The following is a 15,513-nucleotide window of genomic DNA, read 5'->3' as shown; positions in this document are numbered from 1 at the left end:
TATGAATATATAAATTAATTATATTAATATATAAACTCTTAATATATAAATATATTTTTTTAAGAGAAATTGGTGACCAGCAGTTTGTGTAATGGCTACGTCACTGGACTCCCATGTAGTTGACCATGGTTTGAGTCCTGGACCCAGTGGCTTAAACTCATCCTGGGCACATGTGCATGTGGACCCAAGATCCTGAGAGGAGAATGGAGGAGAAAGGATTGTGGAATAGCCATCCCCTTTGGGGGGTGATTTCTCTCTTTCTGTCTCTCTATCTTGCTGGCGAGCACATGTGCCCTATAGCAAAAACCTCTCCAAAAAAAGGTAACTTAAAAAAAAGAGAAATGTTTGCTATAGGGCACATGTGCTCACCAGAGAGACAAATAGACAGAAAGTGAGAAATCATCCCCCAGGAAGAAATGGCCACACCCCAATCCGTTCTTTTCCATTCTCCTCTCAGAATTTTGGGGCATATATGTCATATACCCAACATGAGTTTTAAGCCGCCGGGTCCAGGACTCGAACCAGGGTCAACTACGTGGGAGTCCAGCAATGTAATCATTATGCCATCTGCTTGTCCCACTTGTTAAAGATATTGATAAAAGGAAGACTGAATATTGTGCAGACACTGGCTTACTCTGCCACCACTTTACTTCCTTTTGTCCCACACACAACTTACTTTATGCATTTACATCCATCTTGCTTGGATCCTATAGAAGTAAGATTCTGCTTGAGATAGTGCCAAAACTCTAGACCAATTGCTTTCAGCAACTAATAGCTGCTCACAGGGAAAGTCTAAGCAATGCATTATACATGCCAAAACAGCTGAAAATACATGGGATTTGATTGTACATGAAGAGCAATGCATGTCTGTAGGTAGACAGAGCTATTTCAGTGACTAAAAAGTTCTCTTCTTACAATAGAAAAGAAATTGGAATAGCAAATTGTCTATTTTGTGAAACTGCAAGGAGCCACGTGGTGTGCTTAAGTAGCAAGGTTTTGTTGACTGGCCAATTGGTTTCAAATCACATCTCTTCTACTTAGGCTTTGTAAAAGTTCATTCATATTCTTGGAAATTGAATCCTCATATGTAATTAAAGAACTATTTAAGTAGAACAAGAAAGAGGACATTTGTAATAAAATTAGTTTATTTCTTAAAAAAATCCTTAATACGGAGAAGTAGCATTGAATAGAAATGCTAGACAGAGTTGCACTGGAACCTTTCTAACAGCGGCTGTATTCTGAGGTCAGGACACATTAGGTAGAGCACATTAGCAGAGTACAGCTTACTCTTTAGTTTGAAAACCCCGTCATAGGAAATAAAGCCATTGGAGCTCACTTGTTTCCTCCTTGCCACAACATTTCTTCTGGATATCACTTGGTGCAATTTGCAGTCCCCTTTTCTGCAATCTGTCTCAGTGATTGTGGTTCTCAATCTCACAATCTATCTGAATTGAAGCTCATTTCTAAGACTGTGGATAAAGAGCATTCACTCTGGTTATAATACTGACCCAAGTACATCTCGGTGAACGCAAATCCAACTCTGTCACTTGCTATTTAAATAACCTTAAAAATCGTACTTAAATACCTTTTGTGTCTGTTTGCTTGTATGTGTGTGCTTCAATAAAGCTATTTATTGAAATGGAATTTCATATAATTTGCACATGTCACAAAATACTATTCTTTTTATTCAACTGTTTAAAAATGCAGAAAGATTCTTAATTCACATTCTGTACAAAAAAGGGTAAATGGGCCAGATTTGACTCTTGGTCTGAAGTTTGTCACTCCCTGCTCTAACTTTATCTTTTTTATTTTTTAGCGAGAGGGTTGTTTTGTCTATTTTTTGGTCTTTGGTTTTTATTTTTGCTATAGGGTACATGCACTTGCCAGAGAGACAGAAAGACAGGAAGCAAGAAGTCACCCCCCAGAGGGGATGGCCACACCACAATCTCTTCTCCTCCATTTTCCTCTCAGGATTTTGGGTATGCACGCACATGCACTCAACATGAGTTTCAAGCTGCCGAGTCTGGGACTTGAACCATGGTGAACTACGTAAGAGTCCAGCAACATAACCATTATGCCATATGCTGGTCCCTGTACCTGTTTTTTAAAAAACAATGTTATTGAGATGTAAATTACTATCATACAATATACCCATTAGGGTATACAATTTAATTGTGTTTCAGTATGTTCACAAAGTACATGCAAGCTTTACCATTTGATTTTAAAGATTTTCATCATCTCCAAAAGAAATCCATTAACAGCCAATCCCATTTCTCCCTTTAACGCTCTCAACCCTCGCAGCACTCAGCCAGCACTACTACTTTTACTCTTCTATAATTTACCTACTATGCAAGTTTCATACACATGCAATTATATCACATGTGACTTTTGTGTCTGGTGTCTTTCATTCAGCACAGCATTTTTACATTTCATCCAGTTAGTGGTATAATCACCATTTTGTCTATTTTTTATAACTAACTAACTTGTTTATTTATGTATAGCTATTCTATTTATTGCTGAAGTAGACTATTAAAGTTACTATTGTTGAGTTTTCTATTTTTACCTTCAATTCTATCAGTTTTGCTACATGCATTTTGGACCCTAGATGTTAGATATATATATATATATAGGAGTCATGCCTTCATGGTAGATTGACCTTCTTATCATTATTAAATGACCTGTTTATATTTAGTCATTTTTTTGTTTTTTTAAGCCTATTTTGTCTAATATTACTATAGCAACTCTAACTCTGATTGCTATCTACGTAGTGTATCTTTTTCCTTTTGTTTACTTCAACTTACTTTTTAAAAATCTTTGATCAAACTGTATCTCTTATAAATAGCATGTGATTTGATCTTTTTTTTTGCTTTTGTTATTCTAAAATCAAATCTCTCTAAGTGGCTACAGGGACAGTAGTTGCCTCTTGTCTTCTTGGCTCGCACTGTCATCATGGAATGTCAATGCTCTGAGTGAGCTGGGGGCAGAAGTGGGTGTGTTATCAAGGCCTCAGTATTCTATGTCTTCCACATCAGGGGTGGAAATTCTTTTCCACAGATGGAGGCTAGGTGGGGAGGGCAGCCTTAGTCCACTTAGCCCTATCTGCTTCTACAATGTTGAGTTGTGGGAAGGGTAGTAAGAGCTTCTAGTAGCCTCCTCACAGGAAGATATTGTAACCTAGACAGGGAACTGGAGCGATAAGGAGATCCTGTCTTCACTTACATCGTGGGGCAGAGCTTCCACAACATCAAGCTGAATAAGGGAGCAGGTCCTGGTTCAAATGCTACAGACTCATATTCTATCACAGGAGATTCAGTACAACTGTCTTGAGTGAATATTTGCCCATTTTCTATATGTCTGTTGGATAGTTTTCAGGTTTAAACAAATTATTTTTATAGGTTTTTACCAGTTAAACTGTTTTTTGTGGGGGAGCTTTTACTCCCATCTGGAAAATTAGCCTTTAAACCTCATTTCCCTCATCAGCAACAGGGAGCTGATGATTATGGTGATCGTAGAAAGATGAACTGAGATCATGTATGGAATCAGAATGTGCCCACCCACAATATACAACTTTGGTGTGATCATTATTTTGAGCTGGATGCAATGTAGAAAAAGCAGACACTAAAAGCTCTCTGCCTGCTCATTCTCTGTCTACCTAAAAGCAGGACATACATTCCCCATGTGAAGGGGTCTCCATCTCTCACACAAGAAAGAAAGAATAATCTTTATTACCAGAAATGGAAAGCTGCCAAGAGGAGTCTACCTAATCAAAACTTTATTTAATAGCCCTTGTCTTTCCTTGGTTTCCTCCATGGATCTACCTTCTTACAACTTATTTTCCTAGACAACCAAACTTCTTTCTTAGCCACTCCGCCATAATTTATTGGCCTTTGTTAAGTTGGTATAAAACCCCTTGAATTTAACTACTTCTTTAGGTTTACTTTTCTTTCTATGAAGGTCACTCTGCACATAAAATTTAAAATATTATTATCACATATAATACATTTATATGCCTTTTCTCCTGTTAATGTGTTTGGTCAGTTTAATTCATAGGGCTGAGCCACTAAAAATAAAAGCATAGAGAAAAGAATTGTTTTCTACCCTTACAATGCACTTTTCAGTGGCTGGGAGATACTAAATAGTCAAAAAGAAATATCTATAACTAGAAACAATGCCCAGTTACAGTTTTCTTCCATTTTAATTAACTATATGTCCATAAGATTCCTTAATTAACACTGAAGCAGCAGCACTGTATTATAGAATATGGGGAAAAAATTAGGGGATATGATCCTCAAGCTATGAAATACTACATCTCTGAGTTCTAATTTCTATTCTATCATGGACCCTACTATGGTTTAAATATACTTTGTCACCTCACAAACTCATTTCAGCATTTTATGACTGGGGCCAAACAATGGAGCAGTGGTAAAATGTGACAGTTTGAGGGGCTGACCCCAATGAGAAGGTTCCATGTTTCCTTCTGGAGACACTCTTGGTATGCTGCTCATATACATGCCCATTATCTAGGACTGGCTGAAACTAGCAGGGGTTGTGGTATCAAGACTCTGATGGGGGTGCTGTCTTTCTGTCTCTTTCTCCCTATAGCTCTATCTCTGACCTTCTTGCTCATAAAGAAATGAATAAAATTAGAAAAATTTGACTGGCAATGTGGAAATGTTGGGGGTAGAAACTTTTTTTTTGAGAGAGAGATTTTTGCTAAGAATGGATGTACTCACCAGACAGACAGACAGACAGAAAGCGAGAAATCACTCCCCTGGGAGGATGACCAGGCAGCAATCCCTTCCTGTCCATTCTCCTCCTGAGATTTTGGGCACATACACTCTCCTGGCATGAGTTTTAAACCACCGGGTCCTGGACTCAAACCGTGGTCAACTATGTGGGAGTCCAGTGACATAACTGCTACGCCATCTGCTGGTGGTAGGGGGTGGAACCTTTAGGAGGTGAAGCCTAGTGGGAGGCATCTGGGTTATGTAGGCTCCACATTCGTGGGTAAATAGGTGTTATTCTCATGGTACTGAGTTCTCACTCTCAGGAGACCAGATTAGCTATCCCAGAACAGTTTGCTGTGAAGGCAAATTGCCTCTCCTGTTTTGCCCCTTTTGAATGAACCCTCACAGAAGTTGCCTGACACAGCTGCCCAATCTTTAACTTCCCCGCCTCCAGACTTCTGAGCCAAAATAAACCTTATTCCTTTATAAATTATTTAGTCACTGGTATTTTTGTTACAAGATGGGATTTTGTGGCTTCTACTCTTCTGCCTCAGCCTCCTAGTGGAGACTACAAATGTGTGCCACCATGCCTGGCTCTTTTCTAGAAAGAGTTTCATGTTGCTGCTAAGGCCAACCTAGAGTTTGCTATCCTCCTGCAGCTGACTCACCAATATTCTGAGATTTTACATGCACACCACTGAGCCCAGCTTTTGGATTGGACCGCAAATCAAACCCAGGCCTCCCGCATGCTCACAGCTTACACAGGACAATGTCTTAGCAGCACATACCACCATGGCTGGACTGTCTGTTATTTTTTTTTTAAGTAACAACAACAACAAAATGGACAAAAACAGACTCCTAAAGAAATTTTGGGGCTATTTTACTGCACATAACTACCTTCATATCTGGTCTTGTTCTTCACCTTCAGTGTATGTGTACAAAACGATCAGATATGGAGCCTGCCATAACGAAGAAATGGCTTGTTCCCGGGATAGTAAATAGAGAAAATGTGAGAAAAAGACTCCCTCATAGCTACTGAGAACTAGTGATTTCGGGGGGGAAAAAAGAGAAATGAAGATTTTTTACTGATAATTTAGCCTCCAGCCCCCAAACTCAAGTGGTAAGGAGCTCCTCTAGCCTTCTCTCTGTCGCTGTCTCTGTTTCTGCCTCTTGCTGCCTCTGTCTCTGTCTTCTCATTTTTTTGTCATTTTTCCTTTTTAAACTTTTTTAAGGTAAAGTATTCTCCTGACTTTCAGACACTCCTTTGTCGTGCTAATAATGCCTTTTTCTCCTCCCCTCCAGGAGAGGCAAGGGGTAGGCCTTCCGAAGAAGACTCCTCCATGGCTACCGAGAACTAGTGATTTCATGTGCTATGCAAGCATACCACGTGTTTTGTTTTGTTTTTTGCTTTTTTAAAAAAATTAATTTTTTATTGTTTTTTCATCTTTCCTTCTTTTTTCTCTATGTCTTTGTTTTCTCTCTCTCTCGCTCTCTCTCCTCTCTCTCTCTCTCGCTCTCTCTCGCTGTTTCCTTTTCTTTTTATTTTATCTCATCACTCTGCTCCTCAATCTCCATTCAATGTGTTTCTAGATGGATCTAAGGAACCACAGCCAAACATCCAAATACTATTAAGGATAGCATATTCCTCAATGCCCACTGAATCTGCTGCACAAATGGGTAAAAATAGAATGGCAAAGAGATTACAGATCACCTCCTTCTGCACATTCCTGAATACTGCTTTGAGAAGTAGGAAGAAACGCACCATCCATCAGATGACTAGAAATCACCACAGGGTCACAAAAAATACGGGAAAGCAAGAAAATACCTCTCCTCCAAGGGAAAAGAATAGCTTCTCTTCATACACAGACAGTTCATGGAAATCATGGAAATGTCTGATAAATAAGTTAGAATATTCATAATGATGAACCTAACAGAGATGGAAGAGAAGAGAGAAAATGAACTGCAGAAGAGACAGGAGAAAGGAGCTAACGAGTTCCAGGATGTGAGGAAATTCTTGCAAGATCTGAAAGAGGAAATATCCAGTATAAAAAAGAATCAAGTGGACCTGTTAGAGATGAAGGTTAAAATACAGGAAGTCAAAAATCTCCCTTGAGGGACCATCAGATGGCGTAATGGCTATGTCATTGGATTCTCATGTAGTCCACCACAGTATGAGTCCTGATCTGGTGGCTTAAACTCATATGCTCAAGACCCTGAGAGGAAAATGGAGAAGGGATTGTGGCATGGCCATCCCCTCTGGGGGGTTATTTCTCACTTTCTATCTCTCTGTCTCTCTTTTTTTTTTTCTGACAAGTGCACGTGCCCTATAGCAAAAACCTCTCAAAAAAAAAATCTCCCTTGAAAGTATTAAAAGCAGACTAGATCACATAGAAAATAGAATCTCAGACATAGAAGATAAAATAAGCTGGTCTAGAAAAAGCCACTACAAAGACTAAGAAAATTGCCCTCAAAAAATGAGAATAATATATGAGAAATACTAGATATTGTCAAACGTCCAAACATCCAGATAATTGGTATCCCAGAAGGCAAAGAGACACATAAGGGCATTGACAATCTGTTCTATGAAATTCAGCAAGAAAACTTTCCAAACCTAGAGAGGTACTCAAAAAGATCCAGTCCCAAAAAATACAAAGAATCTCAAATAGAATCAACCCAAGAAGATCTTCTCCAAGACACATTGTAGCCAGATTGACCAAAGATAAGATGCTAAGATTGGTAAGACAGAAAAGGCAAGTTACCTACAAAGGATATCCCATCAGGCTAACAGCAGACCTCTCATCAGACACGATGTGAGCAAGGAAAGAAAAGGAAAATGTATTCAAAGTGTTAAGGGAAAAGCAGTTTCAACCAAGAATACTATACACGGCAAGATTACTCTTCATATGAGAAGAAAAGACAAGAACATTCTCAGATAAACAAAACCTGAAAGAATTTACCAACAGCAGATCAGATCTCTAAGAAGTTCTCAAGGAAGTGCTATACCAGGAAAATTAAATACAGACATACAGAAATAACTCAAAAACTGAGAAAATGGCCAACTTAATCTTAGGGACAAGTCTGGAGTTGAATACTACGTCCCAGAATTTAATCAGGAAGATTGAACCACAACAGAAGATAGAGTAAATACATGAGACTGAACTGGTGAAATAGCATTTTATGACTTTTGACTAAAACATTGCTGATTTTCTTCTAGGCTTTGTTTTCTGGTGTTATGAGTTTTTGTCCTGTCTTGAGGTGTCGATAGGTTCATGTACCTACTATTTGAACAGAATCTTAACCTGTTTCCTAGCTTTAAGTTTTAAGCAAATTTCCTTAGCATTTCTATGATTTATTAAAGTTAAAACTGCTTTTCTTGAAATTAAAAAATATATTAAAAAATACCTATTTAATGACTGTAGGAAGCTATATAGCATCAGCTAGGTGCTACTACCTTATAGTATATTCATTCTACTCAGAGTTTTATGCCTAAAGTCAGACATATATTTACAGATATGTACATACCAGCTGAAAGTAACTAGATTACTCAAGAAATTTTGTGAATCAATAAAATGTGGAGGAAAAAGGAATGGAAAACAACTGTGGACACCAGAGATAGTGTGGGAGGAGTGTGGGAAATGGCAGAGGGTCATAAATAGGGGAATATATATACACACACACACATATATATATGAGCATATATATCATATATATTAATTTTAATTATATATATGTGTGTGTGTGTATATATACATACACACACATATATATATGAAACTAGAAATGGAAAATTACTGACGATAACATGAATGATTAAGCCACTATGCAGCATATTCTGGATGAGAAATTACATTTTGTATGCTGTGATGCTGCTCAGGGAATGAATGTAAGTTAAGTAATTTAAAAAATGTTTCAGAAAAAAAAGCTCATGGAAACACATGTAATGGAAAAAACTATGTATGAATTTCAAAAAGTTTTTGTAACAAAATACATTAGTACTTTCATTGTAAAAAAAATTAATTTTAAAAAATAAATAGAGAAAATGCAAATATGAGAATTCTCCAAAAAGTTCATGGACTGTGAATATTATCTGAAAACTGTACATGGATTTCAATTTTTTTGCAACAAAATAAACTTGTACTTTAATTCTATAAATTTTTCCAAGTTCCTCTGTAGAGAAAATAGCCTCGAAATAAAGTCCTATCAGAAAATAGCATTTGGGTAAACATACGCTGTATTTGTGACATAAAGATAAAATGATCTGTAACAAAGAGGTAGTTCCATCTTGCTCCTTGGAATGTTAAAACTCTACTTGACCCTGGAGCAAACTTAAATGAAAAACAATCTGTTATGTCAAAAAAAAAAAAAAAAAAGATTAGCATTGTAGCTTCTGGTGACTCACTTAGCAGTTGGGCTTGCCCAAACTGGTTCTGGCTGTTCCTTTTTCTGGATTAGCCAGCCAAATCCAAAGTAAACTGGTTTTGATTTCTAACATGAATTAACCCTCCTTAATTGTGTTTGTTTTGTTATTTTTTGAGTATATAGTTGGGTTTATACTTATTCCTCTACAATTTCTCCCAAGAACAACTTCTATGTATTTGTAAGTCATACAATCTGAACTAGAGTGAGTTAGAAACTTCACTAGAACTTTATAAGATCAATTTTGTAAGGCCAGTCTCAAAGTTATACAATTTTCATGATACTTCTGAGAAAATCCTCCACTTTTTATATTATTTATTTCAATATCTTTTATACATTCAATCATATATGTCACTTAGCTTGCAAAGTGACTATTCCAATATGTACACATTTCTCACCAGTCCAGTTGAGAATATTATACACATTATCTTCAACAGATAATAACCCATTTCTTTGTCCCATAAAATCCATTTAGAAGCTGTTCACCCATTTCAGTGTTTGATACCTTAATTCTGTTGAAATATAACATATCTGACTTTAAACTATTTGCTCTTACTTCTACACAAATAGTTATTGAAGAGTTATTATATTAAAAGGGGTAGGTACATTTTTTTTTTTTTTGAGAGGTTTTTGCTATAGGGCGTGTGCACTCTCCAGAGAGACAGAGAGGTAGAAAGCGAGAAATCACCCCCTAGGGGGGATGGCCACACAGCAATGCCTTTTCCTCCATTCTCCTCTCGGGATCTTGGGCACGCATGCACACGCGATTGGCAAGAGTTTTAAGCCACCGTGTCCAGAATGCAAACCGTGGTCGACTACATGGGAATCCAGTGACATAGCCATTACGTTAACTGCTAGTCCCAAAAGAGTTAGGTACAATTTACTTGGGTCTTTTTGGCCTACATTTTTTTAAATTGGTTTTACATTTAATCACCGTGTATTATTACAGCATACCAAATTAATTTTCCCATCATAAATATACTGTATATTGGTTCAGTCAAAGATATTCAGGATTGATTCAGTCAAAGATATATTTTATCATCAACAGATAGTTTTCCATTGTTGTATCCCTTAAAATGTTTTGCTTTAGGATTGGCAAGTGCATGGTGGTTAAAGGCTCTGGATTCCCACATGGCTGACTGGGGTTTGAGTCTTGGACCTGGTGGCTTGCTTTCTTAGATAAATCATTCTTTCTAAAAAAAGTTTTACTTCTTTCTTTTCCTCCTTGATTCCTTTCCTCTCACTCCCCCTCATCTTCCACCCTCCTCCCACTGTGTCTCTAGTATCCACAGTTGTTTTTACAGGTGTCTTTATGCTTTCCAGTCTTTAAGTTTCTGCCATAGAGTTCAGTATATATTAAGTGGGGATATGTAATGTCCTTCTTTCATAGTTTGGCTTGCTTTGCTTAGTATTAAATCTATACTCATCCACTCTGTATCTAATGCAAGAGTCTCATTTTTTTCTGGCTGAGTAGTATTCCATAATGTATATGTGCTACAGTTTTCAATCTTTTCATCTGTTTGTGGATATTTGGGTTGGTTCTATGTCTTAGCAATTGTGAATAATGCCTCATAAAAACATGCATGTGCAAGTTTTTTTGTTTTTTTTTTTTCTGACTGAAAACTTTCCTATCTTTTGGGTAGATACCAAGAGTGGAATTGCTGGATCATGTGGTAGTTGTATACATAGGTCTTCGAAGAATCTCCATATTGTTCTTCACAGTGGTTGTAGTAATTCAAGTTTCTACCAGCAGTGTAGGAGATTTCCCTTTTCTCCACAGCCTCACCAGCACTTATCATTCTTAATTTTTTTTAATCTCAGTCACTCTGACTGGAGTTAGGTGATATCTCATTGTGGTTTTTATTTGCATCTCACTTATGATGAATGATGCTGAGCATTTTTTATTCATATATTTTTTGGTTGTTTGTATGTCTTCCTTAGAGAGTTGTCTGTTCAACTCATTTGCCCATCTTTTAATTGAGTTGATGATTTATTTTTCAGGCAAGTTGCTTGAGTTCTCTGTATATTTTGATTATTAGTCCCTTATGTGAGGCAGAGTTTAACTTAGTTTATTGTACTATTGTAAGCCTGCAGCTTATTGGGATAAGCCTTGGATCATTGGAGGAAGAGACAGAGAACAATGGGAAATGTTTGAGAATGGTCGTCAATGGGCTGGTCTTTCAATACTAGAAGGTGCGGGCCCCTTGCCCTGGGCGGCCCGGCGCAATGCCGCGACCCTCGGCATCCCTGCGAACACCGCACAGCGTGGAGCACACAGGCGGTGGCCTGCAGCCTGCGCGCGCATCGGCGCCCGCCGTGCCCTCCTGCCGCGGCCCCAGCGGCTGCGGGTGGGCGCCGTCCGGACGCTGCGCACGGGACCGGCTCTGCTGTCGGTGCGTAAATTCACGGAGAAACATGAGTGAATAACAACAGAAAACAGTATTGGAACAATGGGAATCAGCAAATTGCACAGGAAGCTTTGGGAGATGTTGTTCATTGTAGTCTGCCCGAAGTTGGGACGAAACTGAACAAACGAGACGAGTTTGGTGCTTTGGAAAGTGTAAACGCTGCTAGTGAACTCTATTCTGTCAGGAGAAGTCACTGAAATTAATGACGCTCTTGCAGAAAATCCAGGACTTGTCAACAAATCTTATGAAGATGGTTGGCTGATCAAGATGACACTCGCTGAGTAACCCTTCAGAACTAGATGAACTAATGAGTGAAGATGCGTTTGAAAAATACGTAAAATCTATTGAAGAGTAAAAGTAGAATCCTTAAATAAAGTAGTGTAAAACAACTTAACCCAGGCATAGTTGTCTTAAATTAGTGGTTGATAGAAGACTTAAATTGCAACTTTTAGCAATATCAGTGGATAAAGAAATGACTGAACACCACTACTGGAGCGAAAAAACCCTTAACTTTCTAAAGATCATATTTTTAATAAACACAAAATGCATCTTTTTCACAATATTCTATGATTGGTAATATATGCACAAGTATTCAGAATTCATGAAATGATCTGTGATTAAAAACTAGTTATAAGAATTATGTAATTAGTGATAACACTGTTAGCCTAAGCCTTATATAACACTGTATATAACCATCCCTGGATGTGGGTCAGAATACTTCATTTTCCCTCCATTGGAAATAAGTGGGAGTGGAGAAAAGTTTTTGTTAGTTGTATAGTGTTAAAAAGCAGTACTATTATAGTTTTCCCATATACTGCATTTGCTGGTGCTATTTTATACAGTTGAAGCAACAGCTTTGCAGCAAAATAAGACATAATAAAATGTTCAATTCTTCCATCAAAAAAAAAAAATACTAGAAGGTGCCAAAGGCAATAGCATATTGAACTCAGTGCTCAAAGCCACAGAGCCGACTGCAGCTTCAGATTCCATGTTAACTTGAAAATACATCAGGTTTACGGTGTCCAAGATCTTGATGACCTAGAGGGCTGTAGGTAGGAGGTTACAAGGAATTCTTTCTCTCTCTCTTTCTCCTCTCTGTTTATCGCATGTGCACACATGCATTCTCTTTCATGAATAAAACAAGCACATTCTTTAAAATACTAGAAAAATGGCATCATGGAAGATCATATAGACCCAAATAGGAAAAGCAGGATTTCTTTTTTTTTTTGAGAAGTTTTTGCTATAGAGCATGTGCACTCACCAGAGAGAGATATAGAAAGCAAGAAATCGCCCCTCGGGGGGATGGGCACGCCGCAATCCCCTCTCCTCCATTTTCCTCTCGGGATCTTGGGCACACACGCACACGCGCCGGCGTGAGTTTAAGCCACTGGGTCTGGGACTCGAACCACAGTCGACTACATGGGAGTCCAACTACATAGCCATTATGCTAACTGCTGGTCCTGAAAGCAGGATTTCATCTAACCCAAAAAACAATTAATTAATTAATTAGTTAGTTAATTAACTTTCATAACTGTCTTTGTCAACTCAGGCTACAATAACAGAATATCATAGACTGGGTGATAACATCAGAAATTTATTCCTCACAATCTGAAATCTGGGGGATCAAGATGAAGATGACAGCAGATCCAGCATCTGGTGAGGGCTCCTTCTTGGTCATTTTCTTGTTGTATGGTCACATGGTGGGGAGAAGAGAGATGACCCACTGTCTTGTCTCTTCTTAGAAAGGAACTAACCCCATTCATACAGGCTCTACCCTGGTAATCGAATTACCTCCAAGGGCCCCCACCACCTAATACCATCACATTGGAGGGTAGTATTTTAACACATGAATTTGTGAGGGAGGGCACATTCAGCCTAGAAGAGCAATTGTCCGTATACAAATACAGAATCTGTTACATTACATCAACGTTTTGAAATAATAAATTTTTTGAAGTCATATTAAAATAGAGCATTAATGCATTTCTCCAAAACATCTCAATGATAGTTTGTCAGGGCATTGATGCAGTATGATATAAAGAGAAACTGACAGTCTCTCATAGCTCCAAAACAAACATGAATCGAGTGATTAGCATAGGATGTAGGTTTATTTTGCCTTCACACAGGTCAACAAACACATATTGTTCATTTAATCTAGTTATACCCCTGTTTTCATCTCTAACACTGCTCATTTGTATCTTCTTGCTTGGTTCTTATTACTTTTTGTCAGTCTCAACTAGATTTTTTGGTCATTGTTGATATTTATTTTTTAGATATTAATCTTCTACTTTTGTTCAATGTTTTCAAGTTTCTTGTTTTTATTTTATTGTTCTTACTCTAACTCCCTAACTTCAATGATAAACTCAATTTTTCCATCTTTCTTGCTCATAAATATGTACAAATATTTGTATGCATATAGTTATAGAGCAGAAATGGCTAGAACTTAGTCTCAGTAATTGTTTAATTAGCATTAAAAACATAACTTAAATTCACAATCTTGCCAAGTCTTCTCCTAAAACTTAGAATTAGGGAATGAATGAACATAAAACATGAAATAAGCATGTCTTAGTGTTTTCAAATTGGAGAACTTGTAGCTGTCAAATCTCCCTCAGTCTCCCTTGCCAGCAGAAGCAGTTGTTTCTTCCTTGAGAAAATAACCATTTCCTTACTTGAAGAATATGTAATAAGACAAAACCTTATCTTACAAAGGACAGGAAAGCCTGTTCTTTTTTCCTTAAAGAATTATATATTTTTAATCAAATTCATTAATTTTAATTTCACCAGAAAGCAAAAGAGAGGGAGTGAGAAAGCAAGCCACCAGATTGGAGACACAACTCGTGGTGGGCTATCTGGGCGTCCAGCACCTTAACCACCATGCCACTTCCTGGCCCCAAGCCTGTTGTTCTTAACATTTAACCCTCCACTAGCCTTCATTTTCTCCAGAACTAGAATTAAATTCCTGCATGACTCAGGAGAAAGTAAGAAGTCTGAGCCAGTAAGGAACTGTCAGATTTTGCTAAATTATATTAACAAATTTTCTGATAAATACAGAGTCCAATAATGTTAGATAAATAGGATGAATTCATGACTGTATTAGGTCAAAGTTATCAATATGGTGTACTCACCAGAAATTCTGAGTTTAATGTACAATTTGCCACAGCTGAATCTAAAAGTTAGTTTCTTCGCTTAATTGAAACCTGGACTTGATGATGGATGATGTTTAATGAGGGTGATATTCCATAACTTCCCTTGCATAATGTAGAGAAAATAATTAAAAAGCTTAGGGAGATAGGGATGTCAAAATGCATATGTCATATGTGTCTTGCACACCCACCTTCCCATGATGTATACTCAAAGTATACTCTCTTCTTTAAGATATTAAAAAATGATAGAGAGGGAACAACTGGGATCTATGAATAGCTCCATTAAATGTGTCCTGCATAGGCCAGTAAAAAATAGTGAGAAATGGCATCGTTAAAACGCACTTCCTGATTTGAAAAGATATGATGAGATCTTTAAGTACCAAGACCAAGTAAGTACAATTACCTGACAGCAAAAATACAGATTAAGTAGCCAGCCTCAGACACTGACACCTTACATTGTCCTTTAAGACATCTGAGGGCTTCCTTTATTTTTTTTTTAATGTTTTTTAGTGAGATTTTCGCCATAGACTGCATGTACTAGCTATAAAAACAGAGAGAGACAGAGAGAGATAATCCACCCCCCCACACACACAGAGGGGATGGCCACACTGCAAACCCTTCTCCTCCATTCTCCCCTTGGGATTTTGGGCACATATGTGCCGAGAGTGAGTTTCAAGCAACCGCGTCTAGGATTCAAACTGTGGTCGGCTATACGGGAGTCCTGCACTTTAACCACTATGCTACCTGTTACCCCTTGCCCCCGACCAAGGGTTTTCTTTAAAAACCCTCCATGACTTTACATGGCCACACCACATGCACACA

General features: G+C 37.8%; 1 pseudogene; it reads left to right on the top strand.

The window, feature by feature from the left end:
• The first annotated feature begins 11,310 nt into the window (after positions 1 to 11,310).
• LOC102493164 (glycine cleavage system H protein, mitochondrial-like) lies at positions 11,311 to 11,906 on the top strand (annotated as a pseudogene).
• Positions 11,907 to 15,513: the final 3,607 nt, after the last annotated feature.

Source organism: Tupaia chinensis, unplaced genomic scaffold (assembly GCF_000334495.1).
Source record: "Tupaia chinensis unplaced genomic scaffold, TupChi_1.0 Scaffold000018_1, whole genome shotgun sequence".
Classification (NCBI taxonomy): Eukaryota; Metazoa; Chordata; class Mammalia; order Scandentia; family Tupaiidae; genus Tupaia; species Tupaia belangeri.
The sequence above is the reverse complement of the archived record's forward strand: the minus strand, read 5'-3'. Positions and strand labels throughout refer to the sequence as shown.